The sequence below is a fragment of the Crocodylus porosus genome, unplaced genomic scaffold, assembly GCF_001723895.1.
Source record: "Crocodylus porosus isolate Cpor-Errol unplaced genomic scaffold, CroPor_comp1, whole genome shotgun sequence".
In the NCBI taxonomy this organism is placed as follows: domain Eukaryota; kingdom Metazoa; phylum Chordata; order Crocodylia; family Crocodylidae; genus Crocodylus; species Crocodylus porosus.
This window is the reverse complement of record NW_017728927.1, coordinates 14,328,757-14,347,171: the sequence shown is the minus strand read 5'-3', so window position 1 is coordinate 14,347,171 and position 18,415 is coordinate 14,328,757. Positions and strand designations below refer to the sequence as shown.

At 41.8% G+C, this 18,415-nt stretch overlaps 2 protein-coding genes across 8 annotated transcripts in view; one reads left to right on the top strand and one right to left on the bottom strand.

The window, feature by feature from the left end:
• Positions 1-18,415, top strand: part of GPR146 (G protein-coupled receptor 146) — a 67,857-nt gene that overhangs the window by 39,337 nt on the left and 10,105 nt on the right. For 4 of the 6 annotated variants that reach the window (XM_019542068.1, XM_019542066.1, XM_019542064.1 and 1 more), the window contains one exon: positions 11,873-11,992. The exons of the other annotated variants lie outside the window; for them this stretch is intronic. The gene's annotated coding sequence lies outside the window, so the exon portion shown is untranslated. The remainder of the gene's footprint in view (positions 1-11,872; positions 11,993-18,415) is intronic. 6 annotated transcript variants of the gene reach the window in all.
• The window catches only part of LOC109314738 (tigger transposable element-derived protein 1-like), a 90,482-nt gene continuing 84,576 nt past the window's right edge, over positions 12,510-18,415 (bottom strand). The window contains exons 4-5 of one of the 2 annotated variants that reach the window (XR_002102354.1): positions 17,376-17,450; positions 12,510-13,304 (exon numbers count right to left, since the gene is read on the bottom strand). The gene's annotated coding sequence lies outside the window, so the exon portion shown is untranslated. Of the gene's footprint in view, positions 13,305-17,245; positions 17,451-18,415 lie in introns of those variants that run through there. The other variant, XR_002102353.1, reaches the window with a different exon arrangement.

The following is an 18,415-nucleotide window of genomic DNA, read 5'->3' as shown; positions in this document are numbered from 1 at the left end:
AATCTCTTTAAGTAAAACTATCTCATTAAAACTCTCTCTCAGCAATAGCACAGAAGCACAGTCTAGCTTTTGGACAGCAGGGTCTTCCAGAAAGCAGAGGGAGCTATGGGCCTTCTTTTGTACTAGGAGGAAGGAAAGCAAAGGCCAAGTGCTGCTTTGGTGGTCATTAACAGAAGAGAGATGGGTGTTAGAATTTAGGAAAAAGGAATCAGAACTTGTGGTAGAGGTGATGATATCTTTTATTAGACCAACTAGATTTTTTCAAAAAAAACCCCTCTTTGATTGTAAGCTTTTGGGCACAAGCACCTTTCTTCAGGCATAGGAGAAAAGAATCTAGAAAAAAGGCTTTGTGAAGATAAAATCCAAGAAGATTCATGGGCCAGTTTCTACTGCGCTCCCATTGTATCATGCTTTGGTCTTGACACACTCTGCCAAAACATTTTACAGTTAAAACTTAATGATAATTTCTATGTTCCCAATTACTGAAAATGATATTTAGTACAGTAGATTGTAAGTGGAGAACACCACAACTACAAAAGGGATTCTCCACCAGATGTCCAACAATGTTTGTCTTTTCTGAGCATGTACTAGATCTACATTTCAAGCATTACCACTGTCGCATACCCTTATGCTTAGCCATTTGTAATAACAAAGCATCCATCATATGCAGGCAGCACTGAGAAAACTAGAGTATGCTAATGAAAAGGATTTCCAAACATCTTGCCTTCCATTTATGTACTTTATATATCTCTTTGATTTTTATATGAAAGACAGTTCAAAGTACACATTAAACACCAACACTTTCTACTTATATACGTAGAGACTGTTACAGATAGTCAGTTTTAATTAAGACTTAAGCAGGTGTCATTTCATGATACTGTTCTGACTTTGATTTAAATAGAGATAAGTTTCTGTGATTACCCAGCAGTGCAAAATCAAAGAGATTCTGCTAAAAAGTAAGGGGTTATTACTATGTGTGAGGTCTGAAGTTCAGTATTACTGATCTGCAATACACAGCCCGTAAATATATTAAGTTGAAGAAAACGGCACTCTAAAAATAAAAAGTTTAAATCCATGATTATGCAGACAACTTGATGCCTTCACTGAACTTCAGTTTTATTAACAGTGTTTATTCACATTGTACAAGACTTTTTTTCTTTTTTGGACTTTTCTTTATATAAAACCTCTACCAGTTAATGTTCATCTGGTGAAAATTCCTCAAGTCTTTTCTTGCAAGGTATGGGGAATGTGGAAAGATGTTATTTTTAGGTGCGTCTCATTAGAAGATGAGGAATGTTCCTCTTACGATCTTTGTTATAATTTTCCCTTTGTATTTATGCCATAGTCTAATTATATTCATTTCAGTGACTAAGAGGTAATTATAAAATACTCCAAAAGGTGTACCAGTTGCATTTTGGAGTGTCATATTAACTGAAAATCTCACTTATTTGCAGTTCAAATTTAACCTAGTCTTTAAGTATAAAATGATGTTTTCTAATTGCCAATTCCCCCTTGACCCTTTTCATTTCATGCATGATCACCAACAGCAGAGATCTGGCTGGTTAAATTAGTTCTTCAGCTACCCCCATACAGCACCACTGTCTCCTTATTTCACTGCGACATCTCTGTAACCCCCTTAACCTTACATGTGCTTGCACAGGTGTCACTGCTGACATTCTCTGAAGGCAACCACACTGCAAAGGTGTAATTTAGGGCATGATCTGGCATACAAAAGTAGCAGATCATTAATCACTCATTGCAGAGCAAAGGCAGATGTATTACTGAAGTTGGGAACATAGGACTGGAAGGAGCCACCTGAGTAACTAAAACCAGTGCCCTGCTGTTTCAGGCAACCATAAAACAGATATTTAATCCAAAAATGTGCTTGGAACATCTACTCAAGCCCCTTCCTTTCCCATTACTACTAAGCACACCCTGTCACCTCACAGCAGACACAGGATTTCAGTACAAAAAAATACCTACATTATGGGAGGTATTATGATTAGAAAACCATTCCAACCCTACTACAATGCAGGAGGCAGAGAGTGGTCTCAGCTGGCTCAAGGAAGTGGTGGCAGCATTTATTACCTAGGAATATCAGCTGAAAAAAACGTAAGAGGAGTCTCAAGCATCAAGTCTAAAAAGGTTGATCGATCAGTCCTGGAAACAGTCATCCCTGCCAACACTGGTAGCAGCCTATACCTTAGATGCGTGAAGAAGGCATAGTACAGATACCAGTGTAAAATTTAAAACAATTCTGAGTACCTAATACGGATGCAAAGCTGTCTGTATTTGCATGCAACAGAACCAATTTCATCTTCCTGTTTTTTCCACCTTTGTAGTGTCAGCTGCAGCAACATTTTACAGATAGGCATGCAAAATAAGAGGTGATAAGGACAAAAGTGTGTTCTGCTTTACACCTTCATTACTGAAAACTGGAGTAACCAGAATAACTTAAATTTCTGATTTACACCACTGTAACTAAGAAGAAACCGGACCCTAGAATTCTAATCACTTTCCATCTGCAGATCACATGTCGATTTACCCACAGCCATTCTGGTAAAACTATCAGAAATAATTAGTTTTCTATAGTGCCATGATATGTAGAAGCAAGAGGCAGAAAAGAGAAAATGACTATGATTGTACCACCCCTAGTCTCACTGCAGGCAGCTGGTGGCGTGGCTAATATGATTCAAAATTGAGCAATTTGAGTTGCTTTCCCTCTGCAAGCTCTTTACACAGAGGCTGCAAAAAGACACTCACTGGAATGCTAAGCAGTTTCCTTTCTGCTGCTCCTCTGGGTGTTTCTCTTTGAAATGGTACCCTAGGTGGTACAGTTTTGCAGACCTCCTTTAAAATGACCCCTTCTCACTCTAAGTTGTTGAGCACAGAAGCAAACAATTGATTAATAAAAGCAAATCACTTTTTACCACTTGAGGTCTCCTATTTCTGTTAAATATTATTTAGACTCATTCAATCTAATATGTAGGCATTCTTTATACTCGGTTTTCAGACATGCCGCAGAAAATGCCAAGTTTCATAGCCTGAACTCAGATGATTTGTACAACACATGAACAAAACCATGTCTGAGAAAGCCATTTAGTTAAAGCTCAGATTAAAGGAAAAATGCTTTTTACAAACTAGAAACTTAAATTCGAGATCTACAATGGTTCCAGCTGCTTTGTAATTTTTTTTCTATTGTACTGAGTTGATGATTTAACCCTTTCAGACCCTAATGTACATACAAACTAGGTGATTTTTCAGAGACACTTTCGTTCTTCAAAGAAACAAAAGTCTAAGAGTAAAATACATGGAAAATGACTCATATTAGACTAACTTGAAAATTTCCACTGAAAACTAAGATGGGCCACTTACATATCAGACAGCTATAATGAAACATACATGAAACTGCATGGAAATGTCTTTCAAATCTCATATATAAATGATGAGATACAAGTATTATAACGTGGTTTCTCAAGCTTCGCATATTATAGGCCACTTCTACAACAAAGACCCCCGCATGGACATCTTCCACATCCCATAACTGCCCTTAGCTACTGTACTGCTTAGAGATTAAGAACCCCAGATCATTAATATGCGGACACTGTTAAAGAGAGAATACTAAACAAGTCACCTTTAATATAATGGCTTGGTCGGGTTCCCATAACTACTTTATAGATGTGGTGGGGTTACTTCCTTTCCTTGGGTGAAAGACCGTACCAACACAATTACTGAGCTTCCTTTTACTGGATTTTAATCCAATTAGGGCCAATTTATGGTTTTGTTCCATTCTCGCCTGTTTTTCCTTCCTCAAATTCTGGTGTTAACAAATACAACCTTGGCTGAATTTATACCAAGGAAACACCTGCCAAAGAGAAGCAGTCATTTGTGGACTGCATTGCCTTCTCAGAACTAGTCATAAGTCACAGCAGCGTAACTTTTTGGATGACTTGATTGAGAATGCTAGTTTTAACGCTACATTTGTTAAGTTTGAGACCTGTATAGGTTCCTTCAACATCCCTGAAAAGTTCAAAACCCTTCACTAGTAACATCATCTGAAGCAGTTTTGTGGGGGAATAGTCTTCAAAATTTAGGAGTCTACAAGAGCGGATGCTCAATCCAGCTGGTTCTTGACAGTACAGTGGGAAGATGGACTCTCTAGCCCACTGTCCAGAAAACACCAATTGCTAACCATAGTCTCCAATCCCGTGTCCTGACACTCCTCCTAAAGTCCATAGATGAAGTTTCACTCCTCTAAATATGTTTCTTCAGGATTACTAAAAGGAAAATCAAGGGCGACAATGAGCCCCTTCTCTGCCCATCTACCCCCACCTCTTCCCTTCTCATTCCTCTTGCCATGTGAAGATACTTTAGAAAATGAAGTCTCTTTGTCATAACCTCCTGAGATCTGCAGAAGTTAACCCCCTTTCAAAACTATTTAATAGAAAAAAAAGTCAGAACCAATGTATTATTATGTGTTTGCCTTAGTCTAGAATAAGTAAATAGACAGATTTCAGTTGTAATGATTTTTTTAAAAACAGGTAATGAATACAGGTAATAGAAAGCAGTGATTCTCAACTAGGTTGATACCACATCCTGGAGTGCCCTGAAATTCTTTCAGAGGTACTGTGGAGTGCCATACAATGTTAGCACTGTTAGGTGTGCAAATATGATTCACAAGATAAATCTAGAGATTTCAAATAGGAATCTACCTATTGTGGTCGGTCTGAGATCTTTGGAACAGAAGAATTGTACTATTATGTTTCTGTACAAAAAAAAAAAAAAAAATAGTGAAAAGTAAAAGCTGGCATTTTCTGAGGAGTGCCTCCAATCTAAAAAGGTTGAGAACCACTGATCTACAGTAACAAAGACACAAAAAAGAAGCAAACTGAGGCACCCTGGGTCCTATAATGCATTTACAAAAGCACTGACTTAACAGTGAACTTTACAGCTTTTTCACTGCTTAGATTAGAGATCAAATGCAAATAAGCCTGTGGGTAGTTTTCTGAATACAAGACAGAGATACTCCTGTCTCTGGCCATTAGCACCACATCCACTTGTATGGAATGCAGTGGGATCTTATCAGCTGCCACTACACTATACCCAGACATTCCCAGGATTTCAGATTCTTAAGGATACAAAAAAGGGTTAGGAAAATCCTATGCTCTTGAGAATGGGCAAGCATACTGTTGCTTCATTTATTAAACAATACTATTACTGAATCCTCAGCAGAGAGATTTTCCAAGTGAATTCAAAGTGTATACGTGCACTGAGAAAGATCATAGAGAACTTACTGAACTACAATATGGGAGTAGTTTATTGAATCACAAACCGTGCTCTGGAACAGCAGTTACAGAATCATGAACCAACCCGGCAAATTCTAAAATCAGTTTCATTTCTATAACTACTCGGTACAAGGTGCTGTCTCTCTTTAGCAGCAACATGAGTCAGGCATCTATTGCACAAGTACTGTAAACCCAAGTCAAGGTACAAGATTGGCATATCCTGAAGCATTTTTTGCATTCATATAACATTCTTATCTTGCACGTACTGAAGGGTGGGGCTTTATTTAAAAGACAAAAAACAGTGTGCACATAGGTTAAGTTTTTGCTGTGAACTTGGAAAGATACCAAAAATATAGGGGTTTTGCTTTGGGCTGTATTTGAAAGCTCTCCAGCTAAGAAAACCAAAATAAGAAGTTAGACTTAAATTAGCATTGTTTATTTAATAAGATACTTATCAAATATGAAATATAGTGCAGCACTGAAAAAAAATGATGCAAATAGATAACAGACATGACCTCATGTATTTCCACATCACACCAATTACATTTTTCTATCTTGGATGGGCCTTGTATGAGCATCTGAAACCCTTAACATCTTCTCAAGTTTAAAGAATTTGGAAGCAGCTTCTGGCTTCAAAATGTAACGGTAGAATAATTTATCTTCAGCCCAAACTAGCACTGAGTAGATTAAGTGAATCAGCATGCAGTGAAGTTAGTGGGTATATTTCCATTTATTGCAAAGGGATCAAGAGTAGGTTTTATTACGGTAGAAACAGCAAACGCCTCCTCCTTTCAGAGACAGAAACACCACAGCTTACCCACAAAGGGCTTTAATCGCTTAAATCCAACGCTGAGGCAACACATACATCCCTAGGGGCCGCACGAAGTTGCCACTTAATCCTACAAGCAACCAGCACCTAAACCAGGGGCAAGCAATTATTTTGAGTGGAGGGCCGCTTACTCAGTTTTGGCAGGCTGTTGAGGGCCGCATGGGTAGCCCCGCCCCTTGACAGGTGCCCCACCCCCTGGTCAGCCTCATGGGACCAGTGTCCCAGGGCCAGCACTGATGGGGCCCAAAGCGAGGCTCAGGCTGGCAGGGGTCTGTGGAGCTGGGCTGGGCGGCACCAGCAGGAAGGGGAGAGCTGGCCCAGCTCCACAGAGCCCCTGCCAGCTGGGACCCCGCACTCCTGCCACCCTGTTCTGGGCCCCACCGGCACTGGCCCCAGGACACCGGTGCAGGCCCTGTGCTCCCGCAGGCTCCCTGCCTGCTCACACCCAGTGCCCCCCAGCCCCAAAGTACAAGTAGGGGGCAGCACACAGCTCTGACCCCCTGCTCGCTGGCAGGGAAGAAGCTGGTGCTGAGCACGGGGAAAAATGGCCCCTCGCCTGCCCCATGGCCGGTGCCCCATGCTGCAGGCGCTTGGAGCCCATGCAGGGCAGTCTAGAGCAGGCACAGGCAGCCCCAGGCAGGCTACGACTGGCTGCAGCGTGGGGCACTGGCCATGGGGCAGGCGAGGGGCCACTTTTCCCCATGCTCAGCACCAGCTTGTGACCCACCCCACTGCCAGCCTGGCAGTAGGGCCAGGTTACAAGGTGGTGCTGAGTGTGGGGGTGAGAGAGAAAGCAGCCCTTCCCCACCCCCTGCCCGGCGCTGCAGCCACTCGCAGCCTGCCTAGGGCTGCCTGTGCCTGCTCCAGACAGACAGCCCCATGTGGGCTACAAGCGTCTGCAGTGTGGGGCACCAGGCATGGGGCAGGCGAGGAGCCACTTTTCTCCTCGCAGAGAAGGAGCCCAGGGAAAAGCTGAGCACAGTGGGGAAGCGGCCCGTCCCCTGCCCCACGCTGCAGGCATTCGCAGGCCACTTGGGGCTGTCTGGAGTGGGTACAGGCAGCTCTGTGCGGGCTGCAAGCAGCTGCAGCACGGGGTGCCAGATGTGGGTGGGGAGGGGCCACTTCCCCCTCCCCCCTTCCCGGCCCGGGGTCCCCCCCACCACTTACCTGAGCTTCCCATGCTGGGGCAGCCACATGCTCCCAGCCCAGAAACCCCCAAAGGGGCTTCCAGTTGGGGGGTGGGCCCACTGTTGTTGGAGCCCGTTGGGCTTCCCCTGGGTCCTACTGCCCTTGGTTCCTGTCATTTTTGAGAGGAACCAAGGGCCGAGAAATACAAATTTTCCAAAATTTTTTAGGGGCCCCACTGGCTGAATAGAACAGCCTTGCGGGCCACATTTGGCCTGCGGGCTGTATTCTGCCCACCCCAACCTAAGCACATAAGTTTCTAACTGTAAAGCCCCTTAGTTGCTCATGTATTTACTGGCAGATGGGAACACAACCACCTAGGTCTTGATGATGGCAAGGCTCAGGTAGGATTTATACACTTCAAGGCTATATGTGGTGCTCCCCTGCCTATCTTGCCAGCAGGATCCCATCTGAATACTTGCACAGAGATGAACCAAACACAAGTGACTCCATTCAGACTGTTTAATTCAAGCAATGCTATTGTATTTGTTTCCCATCATCAGGTTTAAACAGTGATGCTGAAAGTCTTTGGAAATATTTAATAAATATTAAGTAAGGCTTTGTCTGTATGGGGTGCTCACTTTATACAAATGGAGTTGCTTTGAGTTGAAACAAACTATATCTACACGCCAAAATTCCTTAGTAAGCAGTAACTGGTAAGGTGCTATATTTGTGGCTCTGTTGGAAGAAGCAGTGTTTCATTTTGTAGTAAAAAGCATGACATCCATTGAGAAGTATTACCCTTTCCATATATATCAATAACTTATACTGACATTGGTGGAAGTTATGCACGCATAGGAAAGGGCACTCTCTACATCCACAAAATGTATGCATGTCACATAGGGTTATGAAAATGTAATATTTCAACTGATGCACTTCAATAAATACATAGTACTTCAGAGATCTATAATTTAGTGTATAACAAGGTGGGCAAAATATGGGCCAAGGGCCAGATCCAGCCTGCCAATTGATTGGATCTGGCCTGCGGCTGCCTCTGCAGCACTCCGCATGGGGCTAAGCCCCACCTGGGGGAGCCTGTGCTGCGTTCCAGTCCATGCCAGTGAACACAGCTTGTAGCGGGGCTGCTCCCAGTACAGCTGCAGCTGCCTGGGTGCTGCTTGGCTCCTGTTGCCTCTAGCGGCAGCTCCTACTCCTGCCCCTGATGCACCACTCCAGGCAGGGAGGAAGCTTCAGCTGGGTGACTCCTGCACCAGTGCATGGGGTTCTGACATTAGCTCCTTACTGCCCTCTACCCACTTGGTCAGCCGCACCAGGCGGGCAGAGCATGTGGAAAGGAGGTGGAGCCAGAGCCCTGTGCACTGGGGCAGGAGCCATTTGGCTGAAGGTTCTCCCCCCTGGAAGGGCGCAGCAGGAGCTGCCACTGGAGGCGAGGGAACCCAACCAGCACCCAGCCGGTTGCAGCTGCACGGGTAAGCTGTGCCCACTGGCTGGGGCTGGGCTGCAGGTGCAGGCTAGAGCGTGGCATGGGCTGCTCTGAGTTGGGCTAAGCCCCACGCAAAGTGTCACATGGACAGCTGTGGACTGCACCACCTGGGTGAGTTCTGCTGCTCAGGCTCCCTGACTCCTCACCCCCAACTGGCTTCTGGGACCTAGCACCCAGGCAGCACCCCAACACACATGTGCAGAGAGCAGATCACAGCTCTGCCCCAGGCCCTGGCCCCATGCCATCGCTGTGCTGTGACCTTAACCACCTTAATCCTGGTCTCACCTGCCTGTCCCGCTTCTGAACACTGCTTCCTGCCCACCCATGACCCCATCCCACAGAGGGAGTTTTGGTAGGCTGTTGTAGTGGCGGGGGGAGAGGGGGGGGTAGAGGAGGAGGATACTGACCCAGCCTGCCACAGCTCATCAAAACTCCTTATGTGGCCCCTGGAACCAAATAATTTCCCACCCCTGGTCTATAAGGTACAAATCTACCCTCCTTCATTTGAAATATTCAGTGATTTCAATTTCATATGAACCATTTCAAAGTATTAAGCATGCAAGTTTTTGATCTAATTAAACAAAACTTACCTACTAGCCAAGTTATCTCTATTATCACTGCACATTAACGTTTTAGTACCATGAACAGAGACTACATTACACCATTAAAACTGTTCCATTTTAGTCTGCATGTTACTGAGTCCAAGCTGTATATTCTTCAACATGAAGAACTGTGAAACATACTCCCAGACATATGTAGGCAAGTCCCAAACTAGTGAGGACACAGGTTGGACACCACTGTGGGAACCCTTTCACCCAAGCTAGATTCAGTGAGATGCTCCTCAGACTTCAATATCAAATACCTGGATTTACTATTTAGGGAAGCCTTATCTTTAATATGCAAGCAAGGAAATGGGCCAATGTGAGAGCTACTGAGACACTGAAGTCATAACTGATACACTGGTTGGGTATGTTCCTCTAAGGCACACTAGGGCACATTTATTTATGTTCAAATACAAAAAATGTAGATGCATGGGAAATTCATTGCAGCTTATTTAATGACTAGGAAGGAGGAGAATCATTCTAGTTTCAATCCCTGCATTTGTCATCTACACAAAGCCTATGTATATGAAATCTGAATTTCAACAGAAAAGCATACTTCATATTAAATTTAATACAACCTAGCTAACACATGGTATGTTCTTGCATGTAAAACACAATGGTTCAGATTATTTGCATTTCAAAATACAAGCAAATAAAATCCTAACTAACAAAAACTTAACTATAAAATAACATGTAATTCTGAAGAATAGAAAAAGCATTATCCAGAGCTGCCCAAATTTCTTATTCTTACATTACTTAAGCTCCCCCCCCCAAAAAATAAAATCAAATCTGTATTTTATCTAGCCACTTGACAAACCCTTACCAATAGAGTGTAATAGAAATGCTGACAGGCATACCTATAGCAGAGCTAACAGAGATGCTATTCTATTATATTGCTTGCAAATAAAAAATGACAGGCTCATTCTTTCACCTTTTGTAAATCTCCACAATGAAATGATTCAATTAGGCTATTGTTGCTTAACTGTAAATACTAGTAAACAATATGCAGTCCTGCTTCTCAGTTGTTAACTCCAGGCCTATGTAAATGTTTTTTTCATATTGTGAACATTTTAGCTTACACAGTAGTTTAACAATAAAAAAGCAAAGCAAAAAAAAAAAAAAGGAAACTAAAAAATTAATAAAAAATTCGATACTCAATTTTGCTTACTCACATCAATGACAATTTTTTTTATGGACTTTAATGAGACCAGGATCAAACCATTCTTCTATTAATAAAAGCTGGTGCTGTACACTATTGGTTACTACTTGAGGGAGGAAAGAAAACATATATAATTCCTCATTATAGTTTCAAGTAAAGGCAAATTAATTTAGTTGATCTAAGTAGAATCAAGGTATTGTGTGCTTGCTATTCAAATGCAACTAATTTACAACCCTAAAAATCTCATTAACTTAAAGTAAATTATTTATATAATGCTGAAAAAGAGTATAGTCTCCCAAACAGTTATCTTTTTATAATAATCATTTCATATCCTTTTGAATGTTTAAAATGTTCTTGAAATGTCATATATAGAGTTCTAGCTGTTAGCCCTAATCTTAGTTCCACTGAAGCTAGGGCTACCCTGCAAACTTCTGGCATAGCTATGTTGAACAAGGGTGTGATGAGTTTTGATCCCTGGACAACATATCTGTCAGAAGGCAGAGTAGATATGCACATTTACAGACTAATACACACACACACACACACACACACACACACAGAGGAAGAGAGAACACGCACATACATATATGAGCGAGCGAGCACAAGCTTTCATGGAATGACGCTCACCCCATCAGATGCTCTGATAGACAGACAGATCTATCTATCTATCTATAGGTGTACACACACAGAGGAAGAGAGAACACACATGCGTGCACACATGAGCAAGTGAGCACAAGCTTTCATGAGAAGAAACTCACCTCATCTGCTGCTCTGCCAGCAGGAGGTCCTAATGGGGATATAGTTTTACCAGCCAAACCATGCTTTTACCAGTATGGCTTGTTTCCTTGAGAAGGGCTTTATCAGCCTGGTAGAGTGCCAGTATAGCTGCATCTTTACCAGCAGCACTGTCCAGTCTAGTACAACAGCATTCCTTTATCAGTAAAGCATTCCAAGTGTAGATATAGCCCGCGCTTACTTTATGTTATATGAGCATGTTAAAGCTTTCATGGGTTTCAAACCACAATTATTCCTTTTTTAATCCTTTAAAAAAGAAAAGAAAAAAAAAGCTTTTGTGATTCTGAACATGGTTAAACAGACTAGGCCTTAGGGCAGTGATCACTGAGGCCACATGATTAATGCCCCTTAACTCTCCTGACTTAATCACTTAGAAATATCACTGTGAAGGGCTTGTTTTTGTAACAGAGCTCTCAGCCAATCAGAGCATGCAGCTAAAGCTTAAAGGATTATGTGTATATGTATGTGCAGGGGGAAGTCACATGTAAATACAGAGTTCAGTGCCACTAAGAGCAGCAGTGCAGTGGAGTCAGCGTTCTCTTTCTAAGCTCTGCTATTGTTTACCTTTAATAGAGAAATGAGATAGCCGAGGGTTTCCTGAATTTACTCGGAAAACGTTCCGATTTGATGAGCAAAATGCTTCTGCAGGCTATCAAGAAGCACAGCTTCAAACGACAGGGGAGTGCTTACCAGGTGAGTTTCTGACAAGTTCACATTATAGCTCACTCTCATTTTTCAACAGCCCAGCATAATAATTTGCTTGTAATTCATATAAACATCAAGTGAGTGGGGATGGATAGCTTTTACCATCAGAAGATTATATACAGCCCATAAGTGATCCGTCTTTAGAAAGGGATTGTTTAAATCTGTACCTGTTACTGATTTTTATTATCGACTGTCCAAAGGAAAAATCCACAGGAGACGCACTCTGGTGCGCATTACTCTGCATGCTTGCATGGTATTCAGCTTTTTTTCTGAGCTACTACTTCTTGTAAATGTTGAACCTGTACTTTGAATTTCTGTATTATTTAAAAAGATAAAGTATATAATATTCCTACTTCTCTCCTTTTTGGTTATTTTAAATATAGTGTTATGCCAGCAGAGGACCTAGACCCAAACTGGTTCACCTGGTTAGTTTCTGCTAAACAAAAATTTAAAAAAAATCTTTTTTGAAAAACCAGTCTAGTTACTCTAAAGTGATTTTTTCTTGTTTTTAAATACGTCATTCACATCTACAACAGTAAAGTTTACAGTAAACTATACTATGAAATCATGTCAAAGAGCAGTGAACAGGCATTGCAATATACTATAATGAGAAACTAAATGAATTATCCAGCTATTAAGCTGTCGTTCCATTTAGTCTGTAGTACGAGAGAAAGAAACCTAGAGGCAAATTTCATCACTATAACAAAGACCTGCTTAAGACTCTCAGCAACAACTGACTTACAAGAGCTGAAGTAACAACTGTACCTTTATTAACCTATTTGGGTATTTATACTATGCTCACTGTGGTATCTGAGTACCTATTTTCTTGCTGCCCATAAGAGAAATTAGGCCCAAGTTACAGTAGCTGTTTAAGTATCAAGTGAACTTTAAAGTCCATTCCATAAATCCTTAAGTGGTAGAAAAAGTCCAAAATTGCCGTTTCCTTTGTCACCATAACATTGTTTATATGCTTTGTTAGTTCAAGGAATTTACCATTGAAGTCAAGGAAAAGTCTCTCACTGACTTCAGTGGAAGTTGAGTTGATCCCTAAGGTAGCATAAAAAACCCAAACGGAAATCAAATGTTTTCGACAGAATGATTCATCTGAACTCCTGTATTTTTAAGCTGTAATAATTACATGCAAGGAGTTGAACAAGAATTGTTTGCGCTTTCCAGTGGCCAAATTTAGATCCCAGTCCTGCACGCTGTGCAGGTGCTTAAAGTGATGTATGTGAGTTGTCCCAGTGTCCATGCTGCTAACTGTGGTTCAGTCCCCGGGCTCATTCTAAATCAGCAGGCTCTGTAAACACAACAATTTATCAATCATTCTTAGAAACTGGCTCCGTGACAAACTAATTACTACTCTAGCTTCCACCCATTAGCAGAGGAGGAAATAGGCATTAAAAAGAAATTAATAAGCAGAGCTCTGTGCATTCTCTAGTCACAGAATTTGCTAGATAATGCACTCCTTTCTTCTTACAGAACTCTAACTCAGAAACTAAGTTTTTGTATTAAAAAAAAAAAATCTCATGTTTGAAAGAAAACTTTAAAGATGTGACCTGCGTCTACACAATGTCTGAACCAACAGTGCTCTGGTGTGAACTGCCCTCTTTATCAAGATAGGGTTTTTTTTAAATCAATACCCTGCAGTTTAATGGCCAGTACTGGTATTTATTTTACCAATGATTATGAATTTGTATTGTGGTAATGTGTTTGATAATCAGGGATCAAGGCTCCATTGTGCTAAAAACTATGAATACAAGAGAATGAGTCTCGGTCCCAAAGGATCCTGTTGTCTAAACTGAGAGAACAGCTAGATACAACAAACAGGTGGAGAGAGCATGGGGTGACAGTGAGGTGGTTTGATTGTATAACACAGTATCAGCACAATACCAGCCGTGTTAAGCATTTTCTAGATACCGCACAGGTGAGTTTTACAGCAAGTTCTGCAGAAAAATGTAGTTGCTTTGTGGATTTTTATAAGCAGCACCTGATGCAGAGTGGGGAGAGCAGTCATGCAAGAAAACATGACACCACTCATAGGGAATTTTGATTAATGTGCATTAAATACCAGCAGTACCAACAGAGTGGAGGGGAGGGCTGAAGGCAGAATAGGACTGAACCATGAAAGCTTATTTGGCCTGATCAAAACCACTTCAAGTCAAAAAGAGTGCTTCCACTGATATCAGTGGGCTCTGAATCAATCTGTTAATAAACCAGTTTCTGCTCCAATGATCTTACAGCTCGTTAATGGCCATTTGTAGACTGGCGTAAAAATGTTATCCCTCTTCCTAAAATGTTTAAGGTCACCGAATTAATATTTTTCAGCTGTCATATGTGGATATAAAAGATGAAATAAATAATACACAACTGAGCTCACAGTGTCAGCTAATAATATCCATACATCTTGCATGTGTCACGTACGGTCACCAAAAGCCAATAATAAAGAAATCTTGAACTTTCAGAGTCAGGTTAAAGAAGAATATATGTATCTATGACAGTTAGCATGAATTCAAGTCATTTCAGTCCTTCTGTAACTCCACTGAGGTCAACAGCGGAACTTTCCCTTTAGACCGTAAACCCCATTTCAAACCAGTTACCTAATAATTCCTGTACAAACTATCTGGTTAAAAGCTACTCCTGCTGATAAGTCTCCAGGTCACCATTCAGTTGTTTTACTGATAGGAAGTGATACTCTCTAACAGTTACCAGGAAAACCATCATCTGCATTAACTGTCAATATTTGCACCTGGCAGCAAAATATCTACAGGGAATAGCCTGATGACTCCCCAAGTTTCAGTCATGTTCCTTGTCACAGAGCACTGATGAATTTAACAAATGGTACCTCTGTTAAGAAAGAACTATTGTTTCCATTAGACTAATTCAGTTGGTCACTAGCTGTCCACATCTGGGCTATGCCTAGTATTGGAGTCATTTCTGCAACTTTGATTGCCAGGTATTGAGTTGTTTTAGTAAAATAACATTAATGTAATGGGCCAGAAGCAGTTTGTTTAGTTCACAGACTTTCTATTCCTCCAAGATCCTAAATAAATAGTTCTTATAGATGATGGAATTCTGAAATTGAGCCACTTGCTGCCCCACAAAAGGCATGAATAGTTTATTTTATACAGGCATGAGACAGAAAAGGTTTTGTGTCCTTTATCACAAAAGAATGCCTTGTGGCTTCCTGTGTTTTCTCAAATAGTACCTTAGTACAGTACTCCTGCATAAGCCATGATCTTGAGGTACCCAATTCCAGTTCTTTTTTTGTATTTTTGCTTCATATAGCATTATTTTCTGTTAAAGCTAGCCACAAGTGCTCTGTGCACTGGTATACTGTGGTTTTCAAGTGTTTGCAGAACAAGATAAGAACTATTAGTTTGAATTTCAATCATTAAGACTAGTCCCACTGATCTTGCTATTCTGGGGTGCAACTACCCAAGTGGTGCGTTACTTTCAAGATGGCAGAGTACAGTGTTTGACTAAATTATTTTATTAAAATACAGTAGAATAATAAACCATCCTTTATGCAAGTCTGTTTAAGCCATTGCGAAACTCCAAGTAGCACTATCCATAAAGAATTCTTTCTGAAGTTATTGCTCTCTCCTTGCTTCCTTATTAGTTTCATAGAGCCACAGTATTTCATATTAAAAGGCACTGCAGTTTCTATTTAGTTTTAAGTTTCACGTGCAGAGGTGTCATGAGGATAAGTCTGGTGTGTTCTCTCCTCCCCCCCACTGAATACTGCAGAAGGCCCACAGCTTTCTATGACATACATACACATACATGAATGCTGCGTGCCTCCTGAGGCTGGCGGGGCATGGCAACCGCCTGCAGGTGGCGGTGGGCCGAGCGGGGAGCTTCCGCAGGCAGCCGTGGCAGTGGCAGCGGTGGAGCAGGGGGAGAGGGGGTGGTGGCGGCGGGCAATCACCGTTGGCAGTGTAGGTGGTGAGGGGGAGGATGGCGAACAGCAAATGCCCACAGGCACTGCTGGCAGCATCAGTGGCAGCCAAACTCAGGGGATGCATGTGCACCCATGTGCACCCCCTACACATTGCCAACACACACATACATGCAACACACAGGAAATTCTGCAGCAGGTTGATTTAAACTTTAAACATGGATAGGTTTTTACTGATCCAAATATGAAAAGGAACAATATACTAGGCACAATAACCTTTGTTATTCATTTTCAAATTAAATTCAATTAATTTTACATTGTCAGCACCTATTCATAGATTCATAGACGTTAGGGGCTGGAAGGGGCCTTACAAGATCATCGGGTCCAGCCCCCCTGCACTTGGGCAGGAAAGATGGCTAGGATCAGATGACCCCAGCAAGGTGGGCACCAAGACATTTTTTAAAAATCACCAGGGAGGGTGGCTGTACCACCTCTGTTCCAGACCCTCAGAACTCAACTTGTTAGGAAGTTTTTCCTTATGTCGAGTCTGAAGCAATCCTCATTCAGCTTGTGCCCATTATTTCTTGTGCTTCCCTGTGGCTCCTTGGTGAACAGATACCTCCCCAGGCCCTGATGTACGCCCCTAATACACTTATCGGTTGCCACCAAGTCCCCTCTGAGTCTTCTCTTCTCCAGATTATACACAGAGGAAAAGAAATTCTACAGGATTCACAAATACTTCACAATACCTCATTTGTTTTCCCCAGTAAGACTGTCATTATGACAGTTATAAAAATAAAAATGAATACATCTCTGAGAAATTTAAATACATTTCTCCAGTTCCAGACACCCAAGAAGTTCAGGCTTTGAGAGGAGGTGTAAGTAAATCGATGAGCAACAGTCGGTGTGCTTTCATTTAAGTTGGCTTTTTCTAAAGTTGTACCATTTGTTATTTCTTTAGAACTGTGCAAAAAGCCAAGACCTCAGATTTTGTAGCAACAAACTGTTGTTGGGCCACTGCGTGGCCAGCATGTTCCCTTGGTGGGTGGATCAAGCTTTACCCACCCAGGATGAGTGAGGCACATCACCTCGCTGCACAGACCTTTTGAGGGTAACGTCAACTCAGGAAGGGGTGGAGCAGGAGAAAGGTCATACTCATCTAACATTCAGCTACTGGGTAACCAATTAAAACATAAAGATGCTTGAGGAATGCAATTCATAGAGTCCCTGCTGAACCTGGTACTGGGGAACAGCATGGGAAGGCAGGCACTGGCAATATAATACCTGAAGGAACCACACTGCCAAGTGAGAGGATCTAGAAAGTGAGATGGGTGGCTCTTGCCTCCAGGGATCTTGAATTTCTTCCCCACAGATCCCAGGATCCAAACTTCTAGGACATCATATCCTTATATAACTCAGCACCCCACTTCCTCCCACCTTTTCCCAGTACTTGCTTTGCAGGAATCTCACCAGGTTCACTTCATGGCCTTTTTCTGTTTTTGTTCTGCTTTCAGAGGTTGTTCCACTGGAGCAGGGGATGTTCCTCTGAGAAAAGCAAGCAATAAAATACATAAGCTTGTCTCTTTCACTGTCAGAATATGACACTTTTCTGGGAAACAGCATAGGGCATAATATGCCTTCCATTATGAAGAAACACTTCTCTTCTAACCACGGTAATATCCAGCAATATAATTCTTCATACTCACTTTTAAGCAGGCAATTAAAATGTTATAATCACCATAAACAGAAAACTGAATCGTATTTTATAAACAAGTACTCTTCACTATTTTTAATCCTAAAATACCTGATCTTTACTGACGCATAGCTATGTAAAAGAGCTGGAGAGCATTGTCTTAGCAAGATAATGGCAACCCCCAGAATGACACACCAGATTTAGAAGATGAAGGAGTTTGGCCAAGACACAGGAGAGCTAGGCACCTAAATATCTTTGAGGGTCTAGTAGTCCCTGGCCTTCAGTGTGTATCAATAAACTTGAAAGCTCCACATGACCAGAACAGCCCCATGACCCAGGCCTAACTACAGATTTGCTAGATTATTGTTTGCTGCCACATGGTTAGTTGCTGAGATAAGGCAGTCTGCTCTGAAAGATGCCTTCTTGCAATTTTCTTGTGGTTTCCAAACTAACTAAGCCCCTGTCTTCCCCCTAAGCAGTCCTCCATATTCAGTGTTCTCCAATTTGTCCCCAGATTTTAGTTTTAAGAAAAAGGTGATACAAACAAAAAATGAATACAAACCTGGATTGCTGTTCCATTTCAAATAAAACAACTAATGCTATTTTGAGTCACTTCCTCTCCTTTCAGAGTCAGAGTCCTGCAGTGAGGCCCCAAACACACAGAAAAACCACTTGCCATCATTTAAACCATTGCATTATGTTTTTTTTCCTCTTGCCCACACAGGTATATGAATATTTTAACTAATTTGTTAATTGCCGTTTAACAATTTGTATTCCAGTGGCATACAGATAGAAGGCAGGGTAGAGTTGCACCTTA